The 18,753-nt window shown below is 37.2% G+C and overlaps 1 long non-coding RNA gene across 1 annotated transcript; it reads right to left on the reverse strand.

Moving 5' to 3' along the window:
* Nucleotides 1–15,761: 15,761 nt before the first annotated feature.
* Nucleotides 15,762–17,725, reverse strand: LOC113006548 (uncharacterized). The gene is made up of 2 exons (XR_003269773.1): nt 17,577–17,725; nt 15,762–16,844 (listed from the first exon to the last, which is right to left on the reverse strand). It is a non-coding gene; the product is annotated as an uncharacterized LOC113006548 (long non-coding RNA).
* Nucleotides 17,726–18,753: the final 1,028 nt, after the last annotated feature.

The following is an 18,753-nucleotide window of genomic DNA, read 5'->3' on the forward strand; positions in this document are numbered from 1 at the left end:
TGCGGTGACTCCCAAGCTAGGCGAGTGGCTCCAGCAGATCCCGGGAACAACATCGGAGATCTCTGTCCAGAAGAGCGCAGTCCTGGGAACAGCTAAGATACTGCGCAGGACCCTCAAGCTCCCAGGCCTCTGGTAGAGGACCCGAGCTTGAAGGATAAACCGCCCGCAGGGGCGTGCTGGGTGTTTTTTTTTGTTTTTATATATATATATATATATATATATATATATATATATATATATATATATATATATATATATATACATTATTAAGTATTATCAACCAGTTTTGATGGCACTTACAGCATTTATTGTCCTATACACAGCAGAAATGGCAGCAAAAATGGGGAGAAAGAGCTAAAATGCATTAGCTACAAAACCAAAAACCCATCAAATAGCAATAATAGCCTCTTATCATAAAAATGCAAGTGTACATGAAAAAATTATAACCTAATATACTTGAGAGGCCCACTCGACACTGAAGTGATTGTTGAGTGCTCCATCAGCTGGAGCCAAATGGGTGGAATACATGCCAGTGTAGAGGCCTAATGGAGAGCACACGCATCGATGTTGGAAACATAAAGCAAATGGGTAGAAGAGATTATCTGTTTATTCTTCAACGGCACACATGGGGGTATACTCTGGTTTGTTATGATGTTCAACAATCAGTTAGATTGATTACTTTCTTGTTCTGTAATTGCCTCTTTGGAGACCAACTATTATTTTTTCCGTTACATATTCTGATAGCACACTGGTTAGGTTTAGGGTTAGGGTCTAACAGGGTTACAGCAAATAGGCTGCCTTGCTTTTTACCATCAAGCTTCACTGTTTCTGCATCTGGGTTTCAAACTAAGTCCCCTCATAAGGCACTGAAAAATAAAACAACAAAGTAGCTTCGTCAACTCGTGCTGTCTTCGTAACAGGCTGATGAAATGAATAGATAAAACAGATCACACTGCTCATGCAAGTGACACAAGCTGCAAAAATAATCAATGTTCCAGAAAGCGATGGGAGAGAGGTGAGAAAAGAAAGAACGAGGGCCTGTGGCTGTGCGATCATGATTCAGCATGAAACCAGGCAACAAACAGCACTGTCATTATGATCACAGCTCCCAGGGGAAAGAGGACACAGTGGAAATTGGGTGCTTTGTCTATGTTGGCTCATTATAGAGGGTCTGTCTAATGAATTATACTTTTGGCTGCTGCTCAAAAAAAAACTTCAAATCTGTGTTAGCGCAAGTAGAGGGTGCAATCTTTCATCTTCACAGAAACAATCACTGCTTAATTTTTGTTTCTTATGGGATGAACTACCTAAGACAAGTGTTTGCTCAGGCTTTGAGAAGGATCTGCTTTAAATTTGCATTTTCAGGAGGGTCATTCTTTCACAGAACCTCTGAGTGTAGCTTTTCTAGGCCTCCTTTCTATATTGGGACATGTGGCCTAAATCACATGGTTGCTCTAAAAATTATTGCTTTGCTCTAATTTAATATAGTGATAGTTTAATTTTTAAACTAACAACACATCAACCCTATCTTTAGGTCATCTGTCTACCCGAGAAGTAGCTGTATAAGGTATGTATCTGTTTTTCTCTTTTTAAACTGCATCCCAGAGTCAGATAAATTAGCCTGCAGACAGACTTCCCGATACTTGGCAAAACACAACTAAACAGTGAGCCCGTGGTTAGTTTGGGCATTAACGGCCCCTCGTTACTTGGATAGCGATCACACAAGCCTTATTCATTACCTGACAAACCAGCTCCGTCTGAGACACAACAGAGAAGGAAAAGAGGCCTGTGCACTTGCTGAGGTCTGAGATTATTTATAGAATGAACGACTGGATTCTCTCCTTGGTATCTGCTGCTTTTTTTTCTGAATAGGCCAGACATTAACGTTGTTGTAGAGGAAGCTAAATGTTATGCATACATTAAGCTTCTTTATCGTCCGTCCTAAATCTAGATCTAAGATCATCTTAATTGTACCAAATTAAATGAATTTTTATTTTCTGCCAGGTATAGAGTAACTTTTGTTGCAATGTTTACAGAAGTATTTGTGCTGTGTTTGATGAGCTTGACCACATGTTCACTCAAGGGATCTCCCTTTTTTATGACCACTCTAGAGGCCAAATTATGTGCAAGTTGACTGGGTTTTCCAGTTCATGTATCCATCTGAGTCACATCAGTGATGTGATGTATTCACCAAGGGGCCTGGACAACACACAGGGCAAACACACCTAAAGCCTGAAAGCTTGTTATCCTGTTTTAGGAATCCTGTACTCACATGAGTCTCACTGAAAGAAATGGAGTTAAGTGTAATCAGGAGACATGCTTTGAAAAAAAAACAAAAAAACAGAATGAAAATCTCATGCAAGGCTCCAAAATCAACCCTCTAATGCTAAGTGTATCAAATTCATTACATGAGGTTTTGAGACCATTTAAACCTAACCCATGCAAATGTTTTTGTTTAAGCTAAACTGGCTGTCAGCAATAAATTGCACAAAAATGCAGAATGTTGCAAGAATTATACAAATTGTTGTTTATATATGCAAATGATATTTGCCTTCTTTATTTTAATTGGTTATAAGGTTCAATAAACACACATAAATTCTAGTTTCAAGAAATCGGAATTTTCTGACAATTATTTCATGGTTCCAGCGTTTCAGCCTAAGATTTGCACACTGTATTTTCACACATACAAATTAAGCATATATACATATACATATTGCACACAGTAATCCAAGGGTTTATGTTTTTACTACTATTAATTAACGAAAAATGACAATGAGGGCTCTAATGTCTATCTCACAGTAATCATGACACAGAGGATATGAGATGCATATCAACATATGCATATTCAAGTGCTGTTCACTGATATAGAACCCCCAAAGTACTTTTATTCTGACCTTGGATGATAACTCTGTATCAAAGTGAAGAGATGGTATTAACAAGCTCCTGTTAGCTGTAACAACCAAAGATGAAGGCTGTCTCCCTCTTGACAGAGTTATGTGTCGGGGGCTAATCATATCTGTATATAACTACATAACTACATCTGCCAACTTGACAGTTTTTTGTTTCCTTTTTTGAAACATCTAGCATTCTCTGTGCCTGCAAAGTAACAGTGTAACTGTTAAAGGCACAAAGGTTTTAGAGGTTTGTATCAACTGCAGTATTTGGTGTCAGTTTGACAGTTTGCTTGTAGACATATTTTGTTTATGAATAATTTACAGAGGAGAGTGGATGCTCTAAAATCATAGCTCACAGCCTATTTTTCCCCAGGCAGATAGCATGTGGAGTGTTATTGATTTACAATTACTGCTATTGTTGTTTCCTATATAACTAACAGTATTTAAATGCAATAGTTTATCCTCGAGCAATTAACATTGAAAGATTGATTCCAGAGAGCCAAAGAAGATTGGTTGATATGCATCAGAGCATAAACATTTACTAATATATATTTTCTGTTGTTGCTTTTTAGGCTCTTACACATGAACCAAATCAGTGGCATAGGAAACGTAATGTGCTCTGTTGTCCATCTTATAGATAACATCTTATCTTCAGTCTTCCTCTATGCTCCAAGGACAGTGTTGAGAAAGTAATACAATGTTTATTCTGTTTATCCGGTGCATTAGGAAGAACTATGCCATATGTTGATGTCAGAGTAAATTGCTGTTAATTTAAATCACCAGTGGATACAGCAAAACAACAAAGCAAATACACTTTTAGATACCTGCATGTGGACACGCACACACAGTGTTAGACATCCAGCTTAAACCCACATGATGTCCTGCCCATTTCACTAAAGCTAAACCCAAATTTCATTCTGATTATTAGATCTAAAACCACATTTAACCAGTTTACTTCATTTCAGAACTAATGGCCATCCAACCAACTTAATTCAGACTGTGCACAGTCTGAAATGGAGAGGTCATAAAAGTGAGCAGAGCACACACACTTTTTTTTTGTACTTTTATTTATATTTGCATAATTAATAACCACTAGAACATAAACAACCACTTATACAACATTCTACTGTAAGCTGTGTGATCTGTTATATTTCTGCTTTTGTTCTCTCTAAGGATACAAAAAGAAGCCCATTCAATAAATTTAGTAAATGCCAATGGCTTCTTCTTGGCAGAGACTTTCTTATTACATCCATGTCATCTCTACACCCTCAGCCTCTATTTAAGGACATTACCCAGACTCTAAAGGTAAACACAAGTCTTTCTCCATTCACAAGCACGAACAGCATTTCTTTGGTTTATAACTAACTGGAAGGCTCCCTTCTCAGAATACGCAATAGCATAACCAAGTTTACTTATGTGACTGGAAAAAACATTCACACATAACACCACAATATGAAAATATGAAGCCACACTTAATGAATTCATATAGTTTAACACATACACCTGAATCGGGGTGGAGAGGGTAAAAGATGGGGCGATCGTGGCTCAATAGTTGGCAGCTCCGACAGTCTCGGTCGTTGTGTCCTTGGGCAAAACACTTCACCTGTTGCCTACTGGTGGTGGTCAGAGGGCCCGGTGGCGCCAGTGTCCGGCAGCCTCGCCTCTGTCAGTGCGCCCCAGGGCAGCTGTGGCTACAATGTAGCTTGGCATCACCAGTGTATGAATGGGTAGATGACTGAATGTAGTGTAAAGCACTTTGGGGTCCATAGGGACTAAGTAAAGTGCAACAAAATACAGGCCATTTTACCAAAGATGCTAACTAAGAGCACCCCGAAGAAATTATATCTTGGTTATTTAAAACTTACAACAATGAAAATGTAAAAACAACATTTTGCTAAGTTACATGTTATCTTGAGAAAACTAACATCACAGTTACCAGTTAATGGTGCTAAGCAAAGCTAACATAAAAGTGGCTTCATTTTTATATTCATATTTATTTATATCTTGTCATCGCCCTCTGAGAAATTAAAAGTAGGAGTAAGATGTTTCTAAAAAGACTTTTTCGAAAGAGATCCTATGTTTGTTTGTTTTTTTGTTTGTTTATTCTTTATTTTTTGTTCTAATTTGCAGTAAATATGTAAGTCAATGAAAAAAAAATACACAATGTTATTTTTTGGTATGAATTTGTAGATAGAATGTCTATGATGTCTATGCATTACAAATATGTCTATTGTGTATTAATATATGCTAATAAACACATCTTCTCCAGTATTAATAACAGTCAAAACTGTAGTAATATAAAATGTAACAATTCAATTTTAATAATATGTACTCGCTAAAAAAGTACGATTTTCAAAAACTTGCTATTTAGACAAAAGACTGAAATATACATGTCACACCTGGCCATAAGTAAAAAGCACACTGCTAATATAATTACATAATTTATTTATCTTTGATTTACGCTCATGTTTTTTTTCCACACCATATGTTATACAAAATCACGAGACTCATCATTTTTGTCATCACTGTATTGAATTGTTGTTCTCCACTGTACATGTCACACTTAATACAATGTTCCAGGTTTTAAAACGGCTCTGAAATTATTATATTATATTATCTAAATTTGCGTTTTGCAACCCTGAATTCTGTAACAGATTTGTTAGATCCATACATCACTGGTGACCAATCAGTTCAGTGTATTATAGCTGGATATTTTGATGTTAGTATCAATAACTATTCTTCACATGATGGTAATTTTCAATCCAAGCATCAATCCGGCAGGTCTCACTAAACTTCCCACTAAACTACTGAACTGTCGTTATGTTACAGCTCCAGACCCAAACATCAGCACTTGCTGCTTCAGGCTTCTAACACTTTTCTATCTTATATTACTAAACAGCTTTCTTTCTCACTTTTCTACTTGTGTTTCATTTCAACAAAAGTTATTTTTTTAGTTTATGTCACATCTGTAGACCTTTGTGATGGCCATTCAGTATATTGAAGTGCTTCTATAATCCCAGTTCTAAACAAATTAATCTTTAGAATAGATGGACATTATTTTTTTTGTTTCCTAAGTTAATTTCAGCCCTATTAGGTGTTTGTTATTTTTCTTGCAGGTAGTGTGAGCTATTAGGAAATAACCTCAGTTTACAAATTGTTTATGTTTTTATGTTTTCTTGTAGGGATTAAGCGTAATCTGGACAGTTCTATTAGAATGGAACACTGCACTTACACAAATAAAACTAAACTTTTGGCTCAGCCCACAGTGTCTCGCACCTAATTGGGAAGCCATCTGAAAATGAACCACATTCATTATACAAATGTCAGTGCCTGCTGGTGGAGTGTAGGAAGAAGAGAGAGCTGGGAGGAGGTGTGGAGGGGCTGCGAATCAAGCTGACAGTCTGCTAATGAGATATCATCAAGAAAAAAGGTTCCTCGGTCCACTTAAGAGGCACAGTTTTACATAGCAGTTGGGTGTATAATACAACACACAAGAAATTAGTGTGTTATCGTGCAGATTTTTGGAATTATAAAACATTTCCATCCCCACATGTTCCCTCACCATGCGTTCCTGTCAAAGATGTTCAGCTTCCTGCCTTTGTTAAAAGAAGTCCACACGAGCACTTGAACAAAATGCTCTTTTGCCACTAAAATCACAAATGTTTAAGGTTTACATGCTGTGGATGAGATATAGTTGTGTTAGCAGAAGGTGAGGGCATTTCTAATGTTTATTTAAGTTTTGAAAAAAAAGAATACATCTATCAGGAAAAATATTTTACTCATTATAGAAACAACAAATTGTGGTATGGCAGGATTGGTTCTTGGCAGATGACTTTCTTAGTCCTGCAAGTCACAGTTAATTAAGCTTTGGAGTGCTGTGGGTAGATTTTGTGACATTTGGTTCTCTCCACTTATTTTTTTTTAAAATTTTTTTCTTTTCTAGACTATGCTTAGCTAACCAACGTGATATTTAATATGCAAGCCTGTGATGTCATATGAAATGAACAAGGCAAAACAACACAATGAAAAAGCATTATTAAAAGCCTTAACCCCTCCACCCCCTTTTGTATTAGTTTGCTGCTAAAAGTAGGAAATTTAAAAAAAAAACAAAAAAACCAAGACCTTATTTATCTAAGAAATAAGATCCTGGAAAATTAACGCCATCACTTTCGCCAACAGCAGCATGGTCAGCAGATCTACTGTCAAAATTTCCAGTTGGCCTCACAAATTGTGGCTGTGGAATTGATTTCCTTTGCTTCCTGTGCCAGGGAGGTGACTCACTCCAAATATGACACAGTGTAGACACACAACAATGAAGCTAAACAGAGATCAATACAAAAAAAAAGATGGACAGTATTTGGAACTATTTCTGTCTGTGTGAAACACACTAATCTAAATTTGTGACTGGATCTAAGGATTATCACAAATAGCATGATATTTGTCATGGAATCCTGTGAGCTATTTTGGCAAAAAATAATAACTGATGGTTTTGGTGGCGTTGAAAATTCTGGAAATTTTCATTAAATTTAATTACACGAAAGCTATTACCACTCCTTCAAAACATCCTGTTTGTCAAAGTCTTCTCCAAATCACCAACATCATAATTCTCACTGCCTGAAAAAAAATGAGTGCAGACACAACATATGTGGTTTGTGAACTATGCGCAACTGAAAACAAATAGCCAAATAATTGAAACATGCTTTGATTTTCAGTTTCTATGAAACAGATTCCTTTAGGGTATGCTTGCCATGAAAACCAAAATTATAATGGTGCATTATATTTGTGCTCTGCTTTCAGTTTGTCAGATGTCTCAGACAAGTGAGTGCAGTCTGAATAAAAAGCACGCTGCCTCAAAGAGCAGATGGTACTGAGACACAGTCTCTCTCTCTCATTCTCTCTGTGAGCCATCAGTGTATTTAGCAGTCATTGTATACATGATTAGTTCATGTACATCACAGCTTTCTGGCTGGGGCTTCTTGTGTATCTTTCTTCGACACACGCAGTGGGTGGAAGCTATTCTCAGCAAACAGGTGCCATCATGTGGCATCAGGTGTCCTTCCAAGAGGTTACACGGGGAGGAGAGGGTGGTTTGTCCTAGATATGCAGTTAGTTAGATCAGAGGCGCTCTCGGAGGGCACTCTGAGTTTGGTAGCCAGCAGGGACACCACCACTGTCCCTGACAGCCGGGACAGTGGTGGTGTAAATCTGGGATAACCTGATTTGCTCATGGAATCAGGTTAGTTATGTGGGCTCTCACTCCTATGTTATGTTAAACAGGTCATTCATGGCTCACACATGAATAGGATTTTTGTTGCTTTTGCATTCAGGCTTAGTAAATAAAAGCCATGTCTGTCTAATCACTTGGTGTGACCACCATTGATAAAGCAAGGAGAAATCAACTACAAATTAACACGGGCACATTTACCGTACTGGACTGGTGTCAAAAATCTTTCCATTGTTTGGTTTCTATAGCAACCAAAGCCACTGGACATGAATCACTGAAACTGGAGACAGGAACAGGGGATCACTTTATCTACCTAATTGATGAGCTACATGTGATTACTGAAAATAAGAGAAACCAAGCAGCTTGAAAAGATCTGACTCCCATCTATGCTAACTGATTCACTTCTGCTGTGTTTCACAGCAAGGCAACGCTTCATTGTGTCTAAGAAGAAAAAGCTTCCTTGTAAAAGAAAAACGAGTACAGCTGACCATCTGGAAGGAAGGACCTTTCAGCTGATGCACAGCTTTTTGTCTGCTTTTTCATTTTACCTTCCTCTATTTTAACCTAATAGGGGCATAATGTTACTAAATTGTTCATGTGGCTCTTTGAAATTAGTTTACAATTTATTATATTTAGATAGATCAACAATGTTTTGTACATTTTAGATGCTATTTTTAATTGAGGTGCTGAATAAAGAAAATGATATTTGTGCTCTCCCTACTAGGAAAAACATGAGACTATCCAAGATCCACCATAGATGCATAAGTGCATACACACTTATGCCAACACACAGAAGCAGTGTCTAAAAAACGTAGTAAATCCTTGCTGCTTCCAAGTAGCAGCCAGGTGCTGGTAATCAAATGCATTTGATTAACTGATCATCAGCAAGTGTGAGCTCCTCTGTAAAAGTAGACGTTTTGGCAGTTTGCTTGTCTGGAGCGTTCAGCTGCATGTTAGCTCAATGCCAAGCAGGAAAGATGTCAGCACTGATCTGAGAGATGCAGTCAATCTGAGATGGGTTATAAGATTATTTCCACCAAATTTGAAGTAGTGAGTAAAATTATTCATAAGTGGAAAACATTCAAGAGCAAATTTACCCCAAAGTCAGTTTGTATACTGCTCATAGAAACTGTAAAGCACCCAAGACCACAAAACCTCTGGAGTTTGTGGAGATGTTTGGCCATAATCCACATTACCACATTTGGAGAAAAGAAAGAGGTGTATGTTTGGACAAGTAATGAAAACATGTGCACGTTTTGCATAGTATTGTTGCTCTTTACCACATTTTTAGACCTGGTAAGAACTAGATATTTTTTTTGGTACATCCTGAAATGCAAAACCTTAGAACTGACTGAGGGTGTACTTTCTTTTGGCCCTGACTGTATCTGTCATTGTATTCTTAGTCTTACTTGAAATTGGAATACATTTGAATGCTCAAACAAATAGATCACAGTGCAGCAAGAAAATGTCACAGGGTACGTTTCGTCAAATTAATAGCCGTTTGTAGCCCAGTCTAATGATATGAATATGATTGATTCAATTGACAAATGATAACCAGGAAAAATTATAAAGCAGTTTTTCTCGTTTTCTTTAATTGTCAAGGACAGGAAATTAGGGTGTATAAATGTCTGTGGTATCATGAGTGTAAATAGTGTTTGTTGGTCTAGTCACACAAGAGAGATGTACCCAGAGACAAGAATGACAACAGCTTGTTCTGGTCATGAATGTCAAATTGTGACAGGAACAGATAAATTTGCATAAACAGGGTACAAATGAGAAAGGATGAAAATAATCTGATCACTGCATAATATAAAATCCAGAGAGCATTTAGATTGCAAGCATTTAACTTTGATGTAACAGATGGGTGTGAAGTTGTATATCTAGCAAATATAAGTTTTTTTTAAATGCACATATCAGTGTGTTGTTTTACTTCCATTACCACTGATATCACTAGCACTGATAATCATCCTATTTTAAATACTGTTAATCTGAGAGTAAGAATGACATGTAAAATTAACGTGTCGCGATTTAGTTTCACTTCCCCTGTGGCATCACTGTGTTCATTCTAATCAGCTGTTTTCCCATGTGTTTCCACTTCCCCCTGATCATCATGCCTCCGTGTTTCAAGGTTTTTCCATGTTAAAGGATTTGTTTCATTTATTTTTTCCCAGTTTAGTTCTAGTTAGTTTTGCCTCAGTGTGCATGTGCCTTGTGTCTTGTACCTTTTTCCCAGCCAGAAATAAACGTCTCACCCTTTGTTAAATTATAATTTTGTTCTAAGTGTCTGTGTTTGGGTCCTCTTCCTCCCTCCACACGGTCTGCCAGTGCAAACTGTGACACAGTGATAACAGACCTTGACCTCAAAGTTCATTGCAAATAGGTAAGAAATGGAAAATATACAAATCAGAAAGAGTAGGTTTGTAAAAATGTAAATTTGTGTAAATCATCTTGTCCCAGTACTAAGCACACAAAACCTCAGAGGTCCTTGTTGTGTGATTAATTGATTGGACTCTTTGTTCATGTAAAATTTGGTTCTCTGGCATTGGGATTTAATCTGATTTGTATAAATAGGTGTGGTTATGAGGTTATTTCCTCAGAATATGAAGTCCATCATTCTGTATTGAGTAAAAATATTCACTGGTGGAAAACATTTAAGAGCAAATTAACCAGATTGTTTAATGCTAATAGAAACTGTAAAGCACCCAAGAACTACATTGCAGAGTCTACGGGCCTCAGTTAGCATATTAAATGTTCAGGACAGTAAAATTAGAAAAAGACTAAACAAGCATGACTTGTTTACAACAGTTATGGAGAAAGCCTCTTTTCTCTAAAAAAAGAAAATGGCAGCACAGCTGAGGTTTGTAAGATTACACCTGAACAAACCAAAAACTTCTGGAAAAAGTCCTCTGGACAAGTGAGACGAAGTGGAGATGTTTGTCCAAAATGCATATCGCCACATTTGGCAAAAACAAAATGCATCATATGGTGAGTGTTATGGAGCCACAGCCAAGGCTACATACAGCCTTGCAGTCACTCAGCTGACCATGAACTCCTCAGGATACCAAAGTATTCTAAAGTCAAATGTCAGGTCATCTGTCCAACAGAAAAAGTTTAGCCCAAATTGAACCATGCAAGAGGATAATGATCCAAACCACAGGGTTAAAACTACAATACAATGGTTGGGGGGAAAAATCAAAGCATCGACATTCATGACCGTCAAATGCTGACAGGAACAGGTGATTTGCATAAGCAGCGTACAATTGAGAAAGGATGAAAATGATGTAAACAATAAAATAATCACTGCATAACATATTACTGTTACAGCCATAAAATCCAGAAACTATTTGGATTACAAGCATTGAAATAAGATGTAACAGGTGGGTGTGAAGTTATTTCTAATATGCCCAGCAAATATAAGTTTTCCTAAAATACACAAGCTTTGCTTTCATTCATCATCACTGATATCACTAGCACTCATAATCATCCTATTTTAAATACACTGTTAATGTGAGAGTGAGAATGAGAGGTAATATTAACAATGATAACAGACCTTGACTTCATAGCTTAAGAAATGGAAAATTTACAAATCAGAAATTTACATTTGCAAAAAATGTAAATTTGTGTAAATCGTCTTTTCCCAGAAATAAGCATCTGAAACCTCAGAGGTGCTTGTTGTGTGTTTGGTTGGACTCTTTGTTCTTGATAAATTTGGTTCTCTGGCTTTGGGATTTAATCTGATTTGTATAAGTGGGTGTGGGATGTGGAGTGTCTTCCACATCTTTTATTTCTTTGTACTGGGTGTAGGATTTAAGATGGAACCATTCTTCAACAGATTTAAGTTATTTGACATTCCTAAACCATCTACACACATGAAATATGACTAGCATTATTACTATATTATTATTATTATTGCTTCATTTTCAACCAGGTTTTAATTTAAATGAGATTTGGAAATCATGCTGTAAGATGCCTTGTGGGAAAGAATGTCCTAATTAAGAGAGACAGACAAAGACAAACACACAAGTGCACAAAGGCAATAAGTTTTATCTCAATGAAACTGTGATAAACATATTAGCTGAATTAAAAACAAAACAAAACAAGAAATACATACACACTGCCAAAGAACATTTGTGTAATATACAGGTTTTTCGCACATTTACATGTATACCTATTTTGTAATAGTGTCATATGCTGTAATTGGTTAAATAATGGTTAAATAATTAAATGACTTTTCAGTGGTAAATCATTCACCAGTGATTTATCCGCTCCAGAGAGTGGAACTGAGTGTCAGGTACATTATATGCATAAAAAAGTGTTAGTACTGTGTATATCAACATGTATTATTGGGAGTATGAAAGTGTATGAAACTATAGTGAAAGTGTTTTATTTATCATATTTTTATCTATAATATATTATTAACATTATTATCCCCCCCCCCCCCCCCCCCCCCCAAAAAAAAAAAAAAAAACCAAAAAAACTGCTAATAGTATTTTTAACCTGGAAGGTCAAAATTAAATGGCTAATACACTGGTAAGTGTTTATTAACTGTTTCATTTATATACCATAATGTACTATTATGCAGTTTCTTTATGTGTGTTGCCTACATCCTGTACCAGTGCTACAGGTACAGGACAAACCAGGCTTTCACTTCAACACTGTTCTCACTTTTTATCATGCCCAAAAGCTTGTTTTGAAGCTTACTGAATCTGCTACCTGATGGTTTTCTTCTTCATGGTTAAGCCAACTAAAGGCCAGTTAGCCAACCAGGTGTTAGGTGTAACACCTATCTACATGTTAGTCTCAGATTAACAACATCAGGGGTTCAAAACCATTTTCTGATAAGAGCAGAGCCAAAATTTTCACTTAGAAAAAAATACTAAAGTCATATGAATGTTTAATAACTGAAGTTTTATCTGACATAAATACTGAACCTCTGAAAAGATGCTCTTTTGCTCCCTTTGTTACGAGATCTGTTTGAAACCTGACACAAGGCAGCCAGGCTGAGACCATAATAAAAGAAAGGGGATCTAATATCAGTCATTACCTCGTGAAAACACAAAAATGCACACCTTTATCTGTGTTCAGAAGCAGTCGTGACTATTCATTCATAAACTCTTGGATCCGGTGTGGCAGCATAGTGCATAGTGAAAAATGTCCCATGTGATATCAACAGTTGCTTTTACACAACAAAGAAACACATGAAAGAGAAGAGCATGTGTGTGGGTAAGGAGTGGGGCAGAGTGTGGGACATTGTCCCTGCAACAATGGTGAATGTCTGAATAATTCATCACCCTAATCAATGATTAAATGTCTGCTGGGTGTTACGCCTTACACTATGACACAGGTGACTGTATGCTAAAGGAATAAACAGTGAGTCAAACACTTAGAAAATACGGAGTAAAGCTGGGAGGGAATGGATGCTACTGAAGCATCTGGTCTGATCCATAATAGTCTTTCCCTGTGCCTTGTTTGTTTTGAAGATTTACTCCATTTCTCAACTTTTTATTTTACTAATCACTGCTGTGTAGACAAAATTTAATTGTATTTTTATGGTAAAAGCTTACATGATGTTGGTAATACCTTGCGTCTAAAGAGTCTTTTCGAATAACATCAAAGTGATGATCTTGATGTTATCAGAAGCAGCAATCCTGGTTTATTCAGAATAATAAGGAAGGACTAAAAACAATAAAGCAAAACAAATTTGCTTTTTCACCAATGGGAAGGGCTTTATATGAGTGGCTTAGTCACCGCTGATAGGTTGAAAATGAAAAAACAATAAAAAGCCTTTTGTGGGATAAGGCTGGCATATCTTTTTCTAGATGTTTGGTTTTTAGCTTAGGGAATTGGTTAATTCCCTGAAGCAAATATGCATACAAATATATATGAGGCTGTAATGACTCACCCAATCTATTCACACTGGAATGACTCAGTCATCTATAAAACATGTAAAATAAGGCACTGTCATGGTTTGTGGTTTGCATTTTAGCAAGTGGTTTTTGAGATCTTGTTAAAATTGATAGAATTACAAATGCAGAAAAGTACCATCAGATTATGAGCCACCATGCAATACCACCTGAAAAGTATCATGACATTGATCCCAAACACATTGTTAAAGATCCCAGGTGGTCCAAAATACTGATTTTCAAGCTCATTAGAATCCTACAGACTTTATTTTTGCACCATGTGCTATATTTTCATGTATGTTTGCACATTTTTCAATAAATTACTGCACTAAATCCAACCTCTTCCTGGCAAAATATAAAGAAATGTGGCTGAGTTTTGGACAGTACTATATATGAAGTCAGCAGTCTGCAAAACGTTTTCAAGTACTGAAGGTGCGAAAAAAGTATAACTGTTGGAAATGTATCATTGAAAGTCTTAGCGTCACTGTAAAATCATGACTTCAGCTGCATTATGGGAAGAAAAAGCCTCATTCGTTTTTGAGAACTTGCATTTGCAGACTAGTCTGTTGGGGGATATTAAACAGATAGATCCGGAACAGGGATGTTAAAAGAGAGGCGAGACCGAGCGTGAGGAGAGGTTAACAGTGCAGAGAGGATTGAGAAACAATAGACTGGGCTAATGAGTCATGCGGCTGGCTTTACTGGTGCTGAGGCATTTCCGAGCCACACGCTACTCTCTGTCATCGTAGGGGCACGCTCGTATGTGATGTGTTGATTTTTTTGCCTTTGTTGGTAGCTTTTTTTTGTTTGCCAGACTAGCAGTGAATAACAGAAAGCTACAAAAACCTCAAAAAGGAAATGGATAAATGGAATAATAAGGTATAAATCTGAAGCTTCGTGTACAAATAATGACGCCCCTAAACGCACAATTTCAAATGGGATAATAGAAGAGCTGACTTTAGGTTTAATTAAGTTTAATTAAATCTGTTGTTCATGTATTCCCCAAGAGAGCATATTTAGAAAAGAAACATTTCTTGTATTGAAAACATTAAATATTCAGAAAATATTTCAGTTAGAATCATATGAACTTCAATTGATATTGTGCCTCCACAGTTATTATTCTATACTCTGCAGCTGTTGGTGAATTAAGCCACAGACAAGACTAGACAGTGTTAAGTAACAGCCAAAGGCCAAACCTGTTTATGTACATAATCAAATTTGACATTGTGTTCCCTGGAGAGGTTTTTGACATCATCTTTTTTCTTTCAGATATTGACGGATAAAAATAATGGTATTCAAACTTCAGACTGAAATAACCCATTTGTGCATGTTATCAGCTGTTGCACGGCCTCCCTCCCTCTTATAAACTCAAAATTGAAGACTCATCATCCATCTGTCTAAATGTTGTTCGTCACTAGAGCACCATAGGGGCTGATATTGTTTTGTATCCAGTAGGTAAGTACTGCTCTGGCACAAATCCAGAGTAGATCTTTAGGGGCACAAGGGAGTGCTGAGTCCATCTCTCTGGCCTGCAGCTCAGCAACTGCCTGTCTCGACTGCCTGGCAGCTTAGTAATGATGAATAAAATAGCACCACACCCTTTAATTCTATACACTGCACAAGGATGATAAATGGCCTGCACGTTTGGAGGCGGGAAAACCAAAGGATTAGATAGAGTTGGTTAAATGTTTCCTCAGGAAAGTTAGCCATGTTACAACAAAATGAGAATCAAAGAAGCGATTACAGTTGTAGTTTTTCATAATTTATTGTACATTTTTGTTTCTTCATTGATCTTTACGCAAACTAATAAACAGTACAACATTTCCATTTATACAAAATATAAACTATAAGGGGGAATTGTAACATCAACCCTTCCCATATGGTTTCACATACACTCATTTCCTGCACCTAACCGTTGGATGAAGGGAGCAAAGGTGTCAATCAAACCCTCATTGTAAAAGACCACAGCTCTTTAAAAATCACAAGGCAAAACTGACACATCGTGTGGCAACTTTTTTGCTACATACATCTCAATGACATTTCTAATAAAAAGACTGAAGAGCCATTTTTTTTTTTGTTTTGTTTTGTTTTGTTTGTAAAACCAACTAAAGAGGTCATCTGGCTCATACTTTTTTCTCAAACCTCCTACTGCCAAACTTTAACAAACAAAACACATTGTGATATTGATTGCCAGGTCGATTAGAAGCCACAAAAAGAACCTCTGTACACTCAAGTGGTCCGCATTTCAATCGAGACACGTGACATGAAAACCCGCAGCCCTGAGCATCTCCAAAATGTGATGGCATGACTAAGGAAATGCAAGCCAAAAAGGGAAGCTGGATGCACCACTGTTCCTTTTGAATCCTGAAGGAAGTTGGATTGGTGATGATCTCCTGCTATAGGCTAAACCCCCCTTTTGTTAAAAGAAATGTCTTGACTTACATACTTTTTAGCATTACTTAAGGAGGACGTAGAAAGGTTGCAGAGCCCATCCATGTTAGTCTTGTGGTCTCTGAGAGAGGCTGGACTGCATGGGATAATGGGGTGGGAGGTGAGGAGGAGTGTTGAGGCAGAGAAGATGGGGGCTGTGGGCTCCGGGCTTCAACAGTAGCTTTGGAGGAGAAAGGCTGCCATGATGAAGGGGATCAAGAAAGTGAAGGTGCATGTGTGCAGTGAGACGCCCGCTCCAGTAGTGGAGGTGGAGTTGGTTGGACCGCCAAAGGTGTCTGTGGCCGTAGTAGTGGTAGCGTTGTAGGTGGAGTTCCCCCCTGCTGTCATAGCTGTGCTGTTGTTGCTGGCTGCCATTGCAGTCCAGGAGACCATCTGTTGGAGGAAGGAGAAGTAGAAAAAAAGAGGATGCAGAGTGAGAAATTTATTTTTCCAACAAATGTAAACTTCCCTCAGGCTTTTTGACGAACATTGAAATAAGGAAGTTAGATTCAAAAGGAAAAAAAACTTTATGGCAAAATCAATTCATTAAAATGTAAGTCTGTGTTTACAAAAAGTTTTCTTTTGCAACACTTTACTCTTCTTTACAACATAGCAGGATTGGTTAGTGACCAAGAAGAAAAGAGAGACCAAGGTTCTGTGCTTGAGTGTCATGTTCCCTATGGCAGACTGCATCTAAAAGAAACTTTAGATTCTTCCTCCACCTTTGCATAATGTAGACAGCAAGCAGCACCTGAATCATTAATCCACCCAAGCACACGCTCATTAAGAAGTAAAAAGTGAAAAAGGGGAAAACATACAAATAAAAAAGGACAATAGTTTAATGAGCCAAAGATACGCCACAAATTTGGAAGATGACTGACTCATGTTAATTTCCCAAGAGATCTCCATGTCTAGCCGGCTGTAATCCAGACTATCAGCCGCTTTATATAATGTCTTAAAACACGACTAAAGTTAAACAAACTACACAACTATTTTTCACCCCCATCAATGAATAAAAACACAATCCCCCAAGCCCTTAAAAAACACACTCCCACTACTCCCTGCTGACTAAAATCAATCCCACAGCTAAAATGCTGTTTAAATGTAACATAAAGATCATTTTACCTGTGTTGATAAACATATGGCGAGCAAAACCACTCCTAGCTGAACATTCGTCATTTTGCACATTTGTTTTTTCTTTGTAACCTGGCCAGATGGTTTACGATGCTCTCAGACGCTGCTTCTCTCTAATGTGGAGGCTGGATCAGACAGAGCTTTTTATACCAGCTGCAGGTCTGTGACGTTAAGGTCCCTAGCGGTGTGCTAGGGACAACGCTAGGGATAGTGTTTTAAAATTTAATATAATAACCTAAGGTAATTTGGCCAGAATAACGCAATAATGGCTCGTTTTAAGCTTATTATAAATACAGTATTTTTCGGAGAGGTGGGATTGGCGCGCATGCTCCGTCCCGATCCCGAGTTTGCCTACTTTGTGTGCCTGTGTAAAAACCTTGCTCAGCGGCTTGTTGAACATACTTCGCTTTTACCACCGCAGGGAACAAACTCTCTGAACACTTGAATAAACCTCCACACTTTTCCTGCATGTTGCCATGGTGACGGGCTGCTGATGGGGTCGGGCTGCTGATTTGGGCTTTCCCTGATTTTTGATTATTGAGATGTCTCTTGTGAGCTGAAGAATGTGGTGCTTTGTTCAGAATTTTACTGTTCCCGGAGAAAAAAGCGAAAAAAATTCAAACTGATAAATGAATAGTGTCCAACCTGTTGAGCAGTCGCTGCACGTTTGATAAAATAATTGTGGCAACAGCGACGCCTAGTGTTCAGGGTAAAAGCTTTCCCTCATAGAGGCCGTGTCAAAGCTTTCAGAAAAACTATTAAATATCTGGACTTCTCGAAATTTTGTTCTAATAGATAAAAAAAAAATCATCTATCTATTTATTGCATTTTTGTATTCATTTTGTATTAAGTTATAGACTATAAAATCAAATCCTTAACCCAGACCTATCCTCCTGTTGCTTCACAGTATATCTATCTATCTATCTATCTATCTATCTATCTATCTATCTATCTATCTATCTATCTATATATATATATATATATATATATATATATATATATATATATATATATATATATATATATATATATATATATATATATATATATGTATATAGTCAGTTTTTGTTGTTATGGCTGTTGTTTTGCTTCTCCATGCAGAGTAAAAGTAATGCTGGAATATCTATATAATTACCCTAACTGCTTAGGCAAATGTGAATATAATGAC

The sequence above is a fragment of the Astatotilapia calliptera genome, chromosome 15, assembly GCF_900246225.1.
Source record: "Astatotilapia calliptera chromosome 15, fAstCal1.2, whole genome shotgun sequence".
NCBI classification, from domain to species: Eukaryota; Metazoa; Chordata; class Actinopteri; order Cichliformes; family Cichlidae; genus Astatotilapia; species Astatotilapia calliptera.